Source organism: Anomaloglossus baeobatrachus, chromosome 2, assembly GCF_048569485.1.
Source record: "Anomaloglossus baeobatrachus isolate aAnoBae1 chromosome 2, aAnoBae1.hap1, whole genome shotgun sequence".
Classification (NCBI taxonomy): domain Eukaryota; kingdom Metazoa; phylum Chordata; class Amphibia; order Anura; family Aromobatidae; genus Anomaloglossus; species Anomaloglossus baeobatrachus.
The window spans coordinates 119,858,755-119,873,968 of NC_134354.1; positions in this window are offsets into that span (position 1 = coordinate 119,858,755).

The window sequence follows — 15,214 nt, forward strand, 5'->3', positions numbered from 1 at the left end:
TAACTTGTTGGTTTGTAAGATTTATGCATCTGTTAATAAATCCTGCTCTTGTTTGAAGTTTGCAGGCTCTAACTTATTTGCATCTTATCAAACCTGCTAAATCTGCAGGGGGTTGAATACTACTTGTAGGCACTGTAATTACATGTTTTTTTTCTTGTACAAGAAAATGTTCCAAAAAGAAGGAACATTGCCATTTGAGAACTACTAATGTAAATATATGTAGAAAAAAACTATAATTCTGGATAATCTCAATTATTATGAATTGGTCATTGCAATAACATTATTATAGTGATATGGTAAACTGTCAATATGATGATTCCCAATAAAGAAAAAGCATATTAGAATTCCAAAATTAGATTTCCAAATTTATTAGTGAACTGCAGCTGTACACAATATATGGCCAAGGGACAACATGCGGTTTATACTACCAACCTATACCGACCATAATCATCTAGTCATGGACATTCTTGAATGTATTTGGTAGTTGTTCTGTCGCGGGCGGAGGAGGGGACGCCGCGCTCTCCCACTGCTCGGGTCCGGCTGCCGCTGCGGCTGCTGCGGCCTGCTGCTGCTGCTCGGTGGCTCGAGCGATGGGCCGGATCCCGGGGACTCGAGCGGTGCTCCTCGCCCGTGAGTGAAAGGGGATTGGGATTTGGGATAGTTTATTGTCCGTGACGCCACCCACAGTTGTGGTGATTAAGTGGACACCACCGCTGCTCTGTCTGGGGAGCCCGGGAGTGGTGGTATGGAGCAGCCAGTTGTTGGTTTGCCCCTCCGTGGGTAGGGGTGTTGGTGATCCCGGGGCCCAGTGATGGGGTTGGTATGGTGGACAGGCGGGTATGGAGCCTGTGGAGGTGCAGGGGCACAGGGGCAGCGCTGTGCCGCACGGCACGGAGGTACTCACTCAGCCAGTAAACACGACACAGTTCTCGGTAAACAAACGGCTGGTTGGACGGGTCCCTCGGACGGTTACGGTGCTGCGGTTCCCTGCAGTTAGCGGTGACGGTCTCTTCCCTGCACCTATGTAAAGTCTCTTGGTAGCGATGGGTCCCCACCGGTTACCCACTCCTCGGCTTCAATCTGGGCCGAAGGAGCCCTACTTTGCCCGCAGGCGCTGGCCCTGGGAAACTGGTGCCCTGGCGGTGGCGGTGTCTCCCCTTCACGGTCGGGCTGTTGCCTTCAATTGGGACTTGGTTGTTAGGAGAAAGAGGTCCCCTTCACTGACGGATTTAGCAAATTATGGCGACTCCTAGCCTTGCCGGGATCCGAAAGGCCCCTGCCCTGGTGCTGACTGTTCTTCGTATACTGCTCCAGTACCGCCGGGTCACCACCCATCCGTGGTCCTTCCAGCAACCTCCAAACAGTCCCCCTGCAGACTGTCACCGCCGTCTGCTGACCTTGCTGTCACAGTCCGGGGCACACACCCGGACCAACTTCAGGCTTGCTTAACTGTCACTTTCTGTCGCCACTCTTACTGTCCTCCTTTACCACTTCACTGTTTACTCCTTCACTTCCCTAGCTGGACTCTGTTCTGCCTGGTTCTTCCCGCCTCCAGGGCTGTGAACTCCTCGGTGGGCGGAGCCAACCGCCTGGCCCACCCCCTGGTGTGGACATCAGCCCCTGGAGGAAGGCAACAAGGATTTTAGGTTAGCCTGGTGTTGCTGCAGGGAATGTGGGGTGCATGTGATGTTGTGACCTGTGACCCCTGGCTTGCCCAGGGCGTCACATTCCCCCTTAGCAAAACGCAGACCGTCCTCGGGCTGCCCGTCCCACACCGGTTTTATTTTCCTTTTGTTTTTCTGCAAAATAGAAAAAACGGTAACATATATACAATTTATGGCATCATCCCACAGCGGGAGGTTCATTTCTTAAACGTTGCAAACATTAAACGGTTAACGGTTACGGTCTCCGCTCTCTCCCACCCAAGTAACCTGGCCCTGATGCTGCCCCTAAAGCCCAGGCAGCACCCCTTGACCCCAGTCCAGCACAAGTTACCCGAGCGGGATCTGTCCTTCCCCTTCAGAGGGTAGCCACCGGTTCCTGTGGTGGCTGGGCCCCAGCCTGCTCTGCTGTGGGCCCTCCCTCCAACCTGCCTCTCCGTGGCGGTAAATGCGGAAACGGTAACGGTAACACAACTTATTTACAAGCCACTAGCATCTGTGGTTGCCCTGCAAGTTCACGGGCTTGTCCATAGGAGTTCCTATGCAAATTTTTCAAATGGTCCCCACGGGGACAACGGTGCCGGCAACGGCCGGTTTCAAATCACGGTTGACAATCAGGTGACTTTCACGGTAATCAATTCTTCATTTTCATTATCAGCAGAACTTTCAAACACACTGGTGGTCCCAACGGGGACGGAGCAACGGGGCTCCGCTGCCCTTACTGTGCATTTTCGTCCTCCTCACCCGTCTCTGGGTGGAAGAACACGGGCACCAGCCCCTCCAGCGCATAGCAAGCGCGGCGAGGAAGGGCCGCCCGATACCCATTGTTTTCACTCCGGGGGATGTAAGTGGCCTCCGTGCCTTGCAGAGCGACAACTCCTTCATCCTCCTCCGAAACGGGCTCGGTGTCAGGCCCGGAATCACTATCGTCCGTCTCTGCGCCAGGCGGGTTGCCGCCAGCTGCCACAGCTTCCAGGCTTGTCACTCTCTCGGCCACGGTCACGAAGGGGTGTACGCCCGATGGACCAGGCGCAGCGCGGTGCACGGGCAAGGAGGGCAGAGGTGGCATGGGGGCCAGGGGTATACCGGGTCCCTCAGCCGCAGCGGCCGGTCCCTCGGGGACATAGGGGCGTAGGTCACTCACCAGCTCCTCCATCATGGCCTCCATTCCATACACTCGTGCAACTGCAGCTGCATCCTCCACCTCCGCGGTCCACTGTTCCATCAACCGGCAGATCTGGTCCCGGTAGTGTCGGCAGATCCCTGCCGTCCGGGCCCTCAGCCATGCCGCTGTTCCGGGCACCGGTTCGGTAGCCTCCGCATAGCTAGGGGGAGCGGCCAGTCTTTGCAGGGGTCGGAGGATCGTGGGGCCCCAGCGTCCTTATCTGTATAGCCGCGGCTACATGCGACCAGTCGCCATTTCGTCCCCTCTAGCCTCTTTCCCGGCCCCTCCTCTATCGGGGTGGGGTTTTGGCCTTCGCACCTCTGCTACTCGAGAAGACGCTCGAGCGGGAACTTTTCGCGCCAAAGATGGCGACTTCTGAAATTTTCCGGCCGGATACCTCCGGCGGTCACAAGGCGCACCTCTACCCAACGGCAGAGCGGTAAGATCCTGTTCGTGACGCCAAGTTGTCGCGGGCGGAGGAGGGGACGCCGCGCTCTCCCACTGCTCGGGTCCGGCTGCCGCTGCAGCTGCTGCGGCCTGCTGCTGCTGCTGCTCGGTGGCTCGAGCGATGGGCCGGATCCCGGGGGCTCGAGCGGCGCTCCTCGCCCGTGAGTGAAAGGGGATTTGGGATAGTTTATTGTCCGTGACGCCACCCACGGTTGTGGTGATTAAGTGGACACCACCGCTGCTCTGTCTGGGGAGCCCGGGAGTGGTGGTATGGAGCAGCCAGTTGTTGGTTTGCCCCTCCGTGGGTAGGGGTGTTGGTGATCCCAGGGCCCAGTGATGGGGTTGGTATGGTGGACAGGCGGGTATGGGGCCTGTGGAGGTGCAGGGGCAGCGCTGTGCCGCACGGCATGGAGGTACTCACTCAGCCAGTAAACACGACACAGTTCTCGGTAAACAAATGGCTGGTTGGACGGGTCCCTCGGACGGTTATGGTGCTGCGATTCCCTGCAGTTAGCGGTGACGGTCTCTTCCCTGCACCTATGTAAAGTCTCTTGGTAGCGATGGGTCCCCACCGGTTACCCACTCCTCGGCTTCAATCTGGGCCGAAGGAGCCCTACTTTGCCCGCACGCGCTGGCCCTGGGAAACTGGTGCCCTGGTGGTGGCGGTGTCTCCCCTTCACGGTCGGGCTGTTGCCTTCAATCGGGACTTGGTTGTTAGGAGACAGAGGTCCCCTTCACTGACGGATTTAGCAAATTATGGCGACTCCTAGCCTTGCCGGGATCCGAAAGGCCCCTGCCCTGGTGCTGACTGTTCTTCGTATACTGCTCCAGTACCGCCGGGTCACCACCCGTCCGCGGTCCTTCCAGCAACCTCCAAACAGTCCCCCTGCAGACTGTCACCGCCGTCTGCTGACCTTGCTGTCACAGTCCGGGGCACACACCCGGACCAACTTCAGGCTTGCTTAACTGTCACTTTCTGTCGCCACTCTTACTGTCCTCCTTTACCACTTCACTGTTTACTCCTTCACTTCCCTAGCTGGACTCTGTTCTGCCTGGTTCTTCCCGCCTCCAGGGCTGTGAACTCCTCGGTGGGCGGAGCCAACCGCCTGGCCCACCCGCTGGTGTGGACATCAGCCCCTGGAGGAAGGCAACAAGGATTTTAGGTTAGCCTGGTGTTCCTGCAGGTTATGTGGGGTGCATGTGATGTTGTGACCTGTGACCCCTGGCTTGCCCAGGGCGTCACAGTTCACATTGTAGATTCCATGCCACAGAGAAGTGGAGTTGTGCATAGATATGAGAAAGGACAAGCAGACACTAATGGTGCACTGTATGAACATCTCTATCTTCCATAATCATTTATGAGAGTTGTAAAACACTTTGCCTTTCTTACAATTCACATAAGCTTCAATGGAGAGAATCAGATAAAGGCGTCAATGTTCTTTTCCTTCCTGAATTGTCTGCAGTGTGGAAAAGGACCTCCATTTTTCTGATCGGTTCTACTTCCAGGATTCAAACTTTTCAAACATTTATGGCATATAGCTTCAAAACTGCTCAACTTGTTGCAGGATCATTTTCCAGTCCAGTTTGTGGCAGACCCAATAAGATGCACCGTTTGCTGCTGGGAAGTTAAACATTAAATAAATATATAAATAAATTAATAAAAAAAAGTTTGGAGGTCCCCCCATTCAATCAAGGTAAAGAAGACCTGTCTGCTTTAGCTTGGCTGGCTATCAAAAATAGAGGGTACCGTCATAAATAAATAATTAAAAAAAAATGACCTGGGGTCCACCCTATTTTTGATAACTAGTCAAGGTAAAGCAGACAGCTGCTGGCTATTCTTATCAGGCTATGAAGGCCCATGGTTGTTTGGCCCTTACCAGCCTAAAAACAGCAGCCCGCAGCCACCCTAAAATTGGCACATTACATTAGATGCCCCAATTCTGGCTCTTCACCCTGGCTCTTTCCAATTGCCCTGGTGCGGTGGCAATCGGGGAAATATTTTTTGGGGCTGATGTCAGCTGTGAATTGTGAGCTGACTAGTGATGAGCGAGTACTAAAAAGCTCGGGTGCTCGAGGCTCGGGCCGAGCATCCCAAGATACTCATGTACTCGGCCCAAGCACCGAGCCCAATGTTATCCTATGGGACACCCGAATATTTTTATGAAATGACCCCCCGGCAGCATGTAGAAACCCTAAAAATGTCACAAAAGTCTCAGAAGAGTGCTCAAATGACATGGCAACAGCATGGGGAAGACCCCTTGAAGCATTTATCACTCAAAAGTCACAGCTGTGAACAATTTTGTCCGCGTTTTACGCCATTTTTACGGACTCACCAGAAAACCTTCAAAAATGACACCAAAATGAATTTTCATGGCGGAAATGTTAAGGGCACATACCCAATAGTGAGATAGAGCTGGTGTATGTTACTTTTGGAGATTACATGAAAGATTTTTACGTGAAAACATTGTGTGGCACTCCGATGTCCCTGAGAAGAGACGTACATGAAGGCCTCTTGAGTCTAATGTGCCCATTTTGAGGAAGTGAGTCTTTGTAGTATTTTCCTTTGCCAGGGCAGTCCAAAATTGTGAGGTTCACCAATGCCCCTGCATACAGACGTGCATGAGGGCCTGTAAACCTGAAGTGCCCATTGTAAGGAAGTGGGTCTATTGTAGTATAGCCCTTAGGCAGGGCAGCCAAAAATTGGGAGACTCCACATTGTCCCTGGATAGAGACGTGCATGAGGGCCTGTAAACCTGAAGTGCCCATTGTAAGGAAGTGGGTCTATTGTAGTATAGCCCTTAGGCAGGGCAGCCAAAAATTGGGAGGCTCCACATTGTCCCTGGATAGAGACGTGCATGATGGCCTGTAAACCAGAAGTGCCCATTGTAAGGAAGTGGGTCTATTTTAGTATAGCCCTTTGGCAGGGCAGCCAAAAATTGGGAGACTCCACATTGTCCCTGGATAGAGACGTGCATGAGGGCCTGTAAACCTGAAGTGCCCATTGTAAAGAGGTGGGTCTATTGTAGTATAGCCCTTAGGCAGGGCAGCCAAAAATTGGGAGACTCCACATTGTCCCTGGATAGAGACATGCATGAGGGCCTGTAAACCTGAAGTGCTCATTGTAAGGAAGTGGGTCTATTGTAGTATAGCCCTTAGGCAGGGCAACCAAAAATTGGGAGGCTCCACATTGTCCCTGGATAGAGACGTGCATGATGGCCTGTAAACCAGAAGTGCCCATTGTAAGGAAGTGGGTCTATTGTAGTATAGCCCTTTGGCAGGGCAGCCAAAAATTGGGAGGCTCCACATTGTCCCTGGATAGAGACGTGCATGATGGCATGTAAACCAGAAGTGCCCATTGTAAGGAAGTGGGTCTATTGTAGTATAGCCCTTTGGCAGGGCAGCCAAAAATTGGGAGGCTCCACATTGTCCCTGGATAGAGACGTGCATGATGGCCTGTAAACCAGAAGTGCCCATTGTAAGGAAGTGGGTCTATTGTAGTATAGCCCTTTGGCAGGGCAGCCAAAAATTGGGAGGCTCCACATTGTCCCTGGATAGAGACGTGCATGATGGCCTGTAAACCAGAAGTGCCCATTGTAAGGATGTGGGTCTATTTTAGTATAGCCCTTTGGCAGGGCAGCCAAAAATTGGGAGGCTCCACATTGTCCCTGGATAGAGACGTGCATGATGGCCTGTAAACCAGAAGTGCCCATTGTAAGGAAGTGGGTCTATTGTAGTATAGCCCTTAGGCAGGGCAGCCAAAAATTGGGAGGCTCCACATTGTCCCTGGATAGAGACGTGCATGATGGCCTGTAAACCAGAAGTGCCCATTGTAAGGAAGTGGGCTATTTTAGTATAGCCCTTTGGCAGGGCAGCCAAAAATTGGGAGGCTCCACATTGTCCCTGGATAGAGACGTGCATGATGGCCTGTAAACCAGAAGTGCCCATTGTAAGGAAGTGGGACTATTGTAGTATAGCCCTTTGGCAATGCAGCCAAAAATTGGGAGGCTCCACATTGTCCCTGGATAGAGACGTGCATGATGGCCTGTAAACCAGAAGTGCCCATTGTAAGGAAGTGGGATTATTGTAGTATAGCCCTTTGGCAGGGCAGCCAAAAATTAGGAGGCTCTACATTGTCCCTGGATAGAGACCTGTTAGGTTCTTAGTGCGTCCGTGCTTGCATTTAAAATCCGCACGTGTGTGCCTGTCGGTGGCAGCGTACAGGTGCACTTGTGTGCGTTTTGCACAAACTTGGATATAACGCACAAGTCTAGTGAATACACATCAGCACAGCATTGCAAAATGCGCAAGGGCGTTGGCAACGAACAAGGAAGTGGACGTGATGGTGGTGCAGGCAGAGACCGAGGTCGTGTGCAAGCTCTAATTTCGCCACAACAAAGGGCCACATCTACTCGCTCGCACACCCTGTCCCAAATTCTTGGGGACCGCAGCAGTACACCGCTCTTGAACCAAGACCAGTGTCAACAGGTTGTTAGTTGGATAGCGGATAATGCTTCCAGTCATATTGGCACCACCACAAACACTCTGTCTTCCACACGGTCAAGTGTCAGTAGCCGTGATATTGCACCGCACATTTCAGAACCTGATCCTCCTTCCTACCACCAGGCCGAGTACATGTCCACGGACACTCGGAAGAGCTGTTCACGTTTCCATTCACACATTCTGGCCTCTCGCCAGCTCCTGTTGAAGTGGGTCATGACGAGATTGTATGTACAGATGCCCAAATATTTGAGCAGACACGTTCTCACGAAGTTGGCAATGTGTCTCAACAAGGGGTGGACGATGATGAGACACAATTGTCAGGAAGTCAAGAGGAGGAGCAGGGTGCGGAAGAGGAAGACGACGTGGTGGATGATCCAGTAACTGACCCAACCTGGCAGGAGGATATGCAGAGCGAGGACAGCAGTGTACAGGGGAGGGAGGCGTAGCATCCCAACAGGCAGTAAGAAGCAGGGTGGTGGCCCCAGGCAGAAGTCAGGCAACCATTCCCCGGAACAACAACACGACACAAGGTGCCTGTACAAATGTTAGGTCTTCCCGAGTCTGGCAGTTTTTTTAAGTTGGCTCCAGTTGATTCTAAAAAGGACATTTGCAACACCTGCCATGCCAGCATCAGCAGGGGTACCAAAACTAGCAGCCTGACCACCACCAGCATGATCAGGCACATGTCAGCCAAGCACCCGACTTTGTGGGATGTACAACAGAGTCGAGGAGCAGTGCTTGGTGATGTCACTGCTGCGTCTTTGCTTGTTGTGCATGCGAGCCAATCCCCTGTCCATGCTGCCCGCGAACAAGCCTCCTCCGGCCCTGCACCTGCAGTTGCCCACGCAGATATAACACCATCATCAAGCACGTCCTTATCCCAGCGCAGCGTTCAGTTATCCATTCACCAAACCTTTGAACGCAGGCGCAAATACACTGCCAACGCCCCACATGCCACACTTCTAAATGCGAACATTTCGCGACTGCTTGCACTGGAAATGTTGCCTTTTAGGCTGGTGGAGACAGAAGCATTCCGCGACCTGATGGCGGCAGCTGTCCCACGTTACTCGGTCCCCAGCTGCCACTATTTCTCCCGGTGTGCCGTCCCCGCATTGCATAACCACGTGTCACAAAACATCACACGTGCCCTGAACAATGCTGTTTCAGCCAAAGTCCACCTAACCACAGACACGTGGACAAGTGCTTGTGGGCAAGGCCGCTACATCTCGTTGACGGCACACTGGGTTAATATTGTGGAAGCTGGGACCAAGTCTGAGCAAGGGACGGAACACGTCCTTCCCACACCAAGGTTTGCATGCCCTACCTCAGTCAGGGTTTCACCTACGCTCTACAGCTCCGGAATGTCATGCTCCTCCTCCTCCTCCTGCGTATCCTCATCCACTTTACCCTCCACACCAGTCCCAAGCTGGAAGCACTGCAGCACTGCCTCGGCGAAGCGGCAACAGGCTGTGCTGAAGCTAATCTGCATAGGTGACAAACCCCACAATGCAGAAGAGGTGTGGACAGCTCTGAAACAGCAGGCAGATCACTGGCTCACACCTCTGAACCTAAAGCCAGGAAAGGTCGTGTGTGACAATGGCCGGAACCTGGAACCGGCTTTGAGGCGAGGCCAGCTGACACATGTTCCATGCGTGGCCCATGTGCTCAACCTCGTGGTTCAGCGGTTTCTAAAGTCATACCCAGAGCTGTCTGATCTGCTGGTAAAAGTTCGCCACCTGTCTGCACATTTTCGAAAGTCACCTACTGCTTCAGCCGGCCTTGCTGGCTTTCAGCGCCATTTGCATCTTCCGGCTCACAGACTGGTGTGTGATGTCCCCACGCGTTGGAATTCAACTCTGCACATGTTGGTCAGGATATGTGAGCAGAAGAGGGCAGTTGTTGAGTACCTGCATCACCTAAGCCGTCGGGAAATGGGTCAAACTCCACACATAACACCTGAGGAGTGGAGATGGATGTCCGACCTATGTACCATCCGCCAAAACTTTGAGGACTCCACCAATATGGTGAGCGGCGATGACGACATTATTAGCGTCACCATACTGCTTCTCTGCCTTCTAAAATGGTCTCTGCTCAAAAACAAACATGATGCATTGCAGGCGGAGCGCGATGAGTTGGAGCAAGAAACAGTAGTGGGTGTGGGTGATAACACACAGCCCAGCCTCGCATCACAACGTGCAGTGGAGGACTATGACGAGGAGGAGGATGAAGACATGGAGCAACTCTCCGGCCAAATTGAGGATATGACATGCAGTCATATCCTCGGTTCAGCGTGGCTGGCCAGAGGACAGGGTAGATGATGAGGAGGAGGAGGAGGACAGCATGTTCAGTCATCGTGTTGGTCAGGATACTGAAGTGATGGCTGTTAAGAGTCTGGCGCACATGGCTGGCTTTATGGTAAGCTGCCTCTCTAGTGACCCTCGGGTTAAGAACATCTTGGCCGACAATCATTAGTGGTTGGTAACACTGTTAGACCCACGCTAAAAGGAGAACTTTATGTCTCTTATTCCCGAGGCGGAGAGGTCAGGCAAAATGCAGCAGTTCCAGAAGGCCATAGTCACGGAAGTAGGCAAAGCATTCCCCTCACAAAACGCTAGCGGCATAGGTCAGGAATCAGTGGACAACCAAGACGTACAGCCAAGAGGGGCACAAGTCCAATCTTTAAAATCCAGTCTTTAAGATGTGGGACAGTTTTCTCAGCCCCTCACATACCACAGCCCCTGAGGTGCGGGGTAGTGCCACAAGAAATTCTAAGTTTGCCCAGATGCTCAAGGAGTACCTTGCAGATCAAACAACTGTACTCCGACATTCCTCTGTGCCTTACAATTATTGGGTATCCAAGCTGGACATGTGGCATGAATTGGCTCTGTACGCCTTGGAAGTCCTGGCCTGCCCTGCCGCTAGCGTTTTGTCAGAGCGTGTTTTTAGTGCCGCAGGTGGAATCATTACAGATAAACGCACCCGCCTGTCAACTGAAAATGCTGACAGGCTGACTCTGATCAAGATGAATAAGGGTTGGATTGGGCCAGACTTCACCACACCACCAGCAAATGACAGCGGAATTTAAAGTTTGTAACGGGAATTTGCCATCTACCTCCACTCACCCATGGGTACACACTTCTGGTCTTTGGCTAATCGCTGGACTGCTCCTCCTTCTCCTCATGCGCCACCATGATGACCGTTACAATAGTTAGGCCGTTGTTTCAGGTATACCCCCAGTGGCAAATTTTTTCGCCCATTCTTTCAGAATGGGCATTGCAACGACAGGGGACCCGCTCCTTTGCAATGGGAACAATGTTTTGAGGCCCTCATGCACGTCTCTATCCAGGGACAATGTGGAGCCTCCCAATTTTTGGCTGCCCTGCCAAAGGGCTATACTACAATAGACCCACTTCCTTACAATGGGCACTTCAGGTTTACAGGCCCTCATGCATGTCTCTATCCAGGGACAATGTGGAGCCTCCAAATTTTTGGCTGCCCTGCCTAAGGGCTATACTACAATAGACCCACTTCCTTACAATGGGCACTTCAGGTTTACAGGCCATCATGCACGTCTCTATCCAGGGACAATGTGGAGCCTGACGCTGCCACCGACTGCCACACACGTGCGGTTTTTAAATGCAAGCACGGACGCAATAAGAACCTAACAGGTTTTTAGGAGCGACAATTACTGAGAAGTTTGACACTATCAGACACTGCTGACGTGTATTATTCACTAGACTTGTGCGTTATATACTAGTTTGTGCAAAACGCACACAAGTGCACCTGTACGCTGCCACCGACTGCCACACACGTGCGGTTTTTAAATGCAAGCACGGACGCAATAAGAACCTAACAGGTTTTTAGGAGCGACAATTACTGAGAAGTTTGACACTATCAGACACTGCTGACGTGTATTATTCACTAGACTTGTGCGTTATATCCTAGTTTGTGCAAAACGCACACAAGTGCACCTGTACACTGCCACCGACAGCCACACACGTGCGGTTTTTAAATGCAAGCACGGACACAATAAGAACCTAACAGGTTTTTAGGAGCGACAATTACTGAGAAGTTTGACACTATCAGACACTGCTGACGTGTATTATTCACTAGACTTGTGCGTTATATACTAGTTTGTGAAAAACGCACACAAGTGCACCTGTACACTGCCACCGACAGCCACACACGTGCGGTTTTTAAATGCAAGCACGGACGCAATAACAACCTAACAGGTTTTTAGGAGCGACAATTACTGAGAAGTTTGACACTATCAGAGACTGCTGACGGACGTGTATTATTCACTAGACTTGTGCGTTATATACTAGTTTGTGCAAAACTAAGACCACGAGTACAGCACGAGTATCGCGAGATTACTCGGTCCCCGCCGAGTCGCCCAGGTACAGTGATACTCGTGCGAGTACCGAGTAGTGACAAGCATACTCGCTCAACACTAGAGCTGACATCAAGCTTGGGGGTTAGTAATGGAGAGGTGTATATCAAACACACACATACACACACACAGGAAAAAATAGTTTATTTGAATTAAGACTCACTCACACTATGACTCGTTCGCCAATATATTAAAAAAAAAGTGACGATCTGAAGTAATACATTGTGTAGAGGTCCCATTATGTCTCCCAAATCCATATTCCAACCTATGGAGCCTCGCGAATGAGGTGCCACAGGTCACTCCTGGTCAGCGTCAGACCCAGAGGTGACGTCAGTAACTTAAGGGGCTTTACACGGTAGCGATATCACTAGCAATTTGTAGCGATAGCGAGCGTGTAAGTACCTGCCCCCGTCGCGCATGCGATTGTTTGTGATCGCTGCCGTAGCGAACATTATCGCTACGGTAGCGTCACACGTACTTACCTGGTCGGCGTCGTCGCTGTGACTGCCGAACAATCCCTCCATCACAGCGACGTCACCGCAACGTCACACAGTGGCCGGCCAATCAAAGTGGAGGCGCGGAGCTGAGCGTGATGTAAACATCCCGCCCACCTCTTCCTTCCGCATTGGGGCCGGCGGCAGGTAAGGAGACGTTCCTCGCTCATGCGGTGTCACACATAGCGATGTGTGCTGCCGCATGAGCGATGAATCAAACCGCTAAACAACCCTTACCAATTTTTGAGTTTGGGACGACCTCTCCATGGTGAACGATTTTCACTATTTTTGAGGTCGCCTAAGGTTGCTGGTAAGTATCACACGCTGCGATATTGTTAATGACGCTGGATGTGCGTCACTAACAATGTGACCCCGACGATCAAACATTAGCGATATCGTAGCGTGTAAAGCCCCCTTTAGTGATGTCACCAAGTGAGAGACGTTCAAGATCTAGTGCTGACCGAGAGTGACTCAATAAGTCCCACCCTGTCATCGCCAGACCCTGAATTTCTCACTTGCAGTTCACCGGGAGTGACCTGTGAGGGAGGCTCCATAGGTTGGAATACGGATTCGGGGGATTTCTTGGGACCATTACACAATGAATTACATCTAGGGATGAGCAAAGCAGAACTGTAAAGAATAGTACTCAAATTCGAACATGAACTTCTCACGGAAGAACAAGAACAAAAAATCACCTTAAATTATTTTCAGGGTCAGCTAACAAAGGCTTGTAATGGAAAATGTGTGATGTTTCACATAGATGCATCAGTGCTGTGTCCCCAGCAGCTGTAAATCCAGAATCCTGAAGCTGACGCCCAAAATTCAATCCCAGCCCAGACTGTTCTTCTAGCAGAGCGTCTCAACAGCTCAGCCATGCCATGACTCGTGGAAGCAGGGCCAGCTGACCACAGCCCATACCTAGAAGATGGGTCCCCTGACTGAGCATCTGTTAACTGATTGTTGTGGGTGCAGCCAGCTCAATCTCCCTAACTGCGTCAACATCAATAGGTTGTTGTGGGCAGGGCCAGCCAACGTCTGCCCGCTCTCCTCCATCCGATGAGGTGCTCCCTGCTGCGACCCCCACCTTCGATCTAAACTTGCCTTATCTTGGTTAGTATTTTGCTGGGTGAGTCCCTGCATGTAACTGGGGCCTACTGATCTTGATTCCATCACCTCACGCATTGCAACCACTGATGGGGGAGCTGACTCCTCTCCCCATTGCACACCCCGTGACACAGGATGATTCCTCCTAGAGCAAGACCACCGGAGGGTAGCAGTCCTACAAGCGATCTGAACTGGAGGGTCCCAGGAGGATTTGTTCCAGACTTAAGAGAGCCAGAGGCCTTGTTTTCCTGGCCGGCTTCCATCCTGGGGTCAATGAACTATTACATCCATGCCCCCTGCAGCAGGCTCTGAAGTGACCCCTGAAACCTTTCTGCTCTTCTTATGCCAGCAGCGCTTCTGAGCTGCAACATCAAGACCACAAAGTCCATTTTTGTAAGGTAAAATACAGTCAGGGAGTATATAAGCAGGAGATTGTTCTCTTGACATTCTGTCTAATATGGCTGCTCATAGTACCAGTTACAATCTAATAAACCACTCTCCCTGATGTCTCTCCCTTCTCTGATGTCACCCCAGAAACTGATCCTTTCATTTTAACTCTTCCCTGATACAAATCCCTGCTCACTTGATTCCTGCTTTAACTCTTTCATGTCGGCCTCTCTTAAAACCGGGGGATTTAAAAAGAGGATGACTCTTTATCCAACTCTTGTTCTCTTAAATAAATTTCTGCCATTTTCTACATGCAGAGATCCACATTCCTGCATATCTGCCTTTTTCAATATTGGTTCCACATTGTTCACTGCTTCCTTTTCTTCCATGTCCTTTACTACTTGTTTAGTTGTTTTAGATCGCATTGAGGCCCGGACTACACACTGAACAAGTTTCCCATGGCCTCAACTTGGTCCTCCGACAGCCCAACTTCTGCAAATGTCCTTCCGATGCTACTGTACCTTTTCAACAAAGGGACCACACCCTATGGTAAATCAGAGTGGGATTTCAAGGTGTAGTGGGCAGGGTCACACTGTTCTTTCTCCCACTAGACCAAGACTGTATGCTGACCCTTATCTTGTACATCAACCACATGATAGCAGGTACAAGCGCGCAATAGTAACCAAAACAATCTGTCTGTCTTCACATGTGCTCAGGGAAAAGCGTAATAGCTTCTGATAGTTCTTAGTCCTTCATATTCATAGTAAATCCAAAAGGCACCTCTCCTTCCTGCCAGCAACGGAGCAGTCTGCTTACCAAAACAAGGACATTCTTGTCACTCGCCCTGATTCATACATTCATACAACGCATTGTTGATGCAAGGTTTTGAAACAGGTATATAACCTTACTCAGAAAGGCAGGGTAAACACTGAAAGAGTGAAACCAAAACATAAGAATAAACAGCTTCTTACCTTGTTGCAGTTGGGAGTTTCACTATCGCGGGAAGTCTCCACACAGCTTTCAAATAGGGTGGTTGGCCACGATCCCAAGTTTCAGTGCCAGGTTT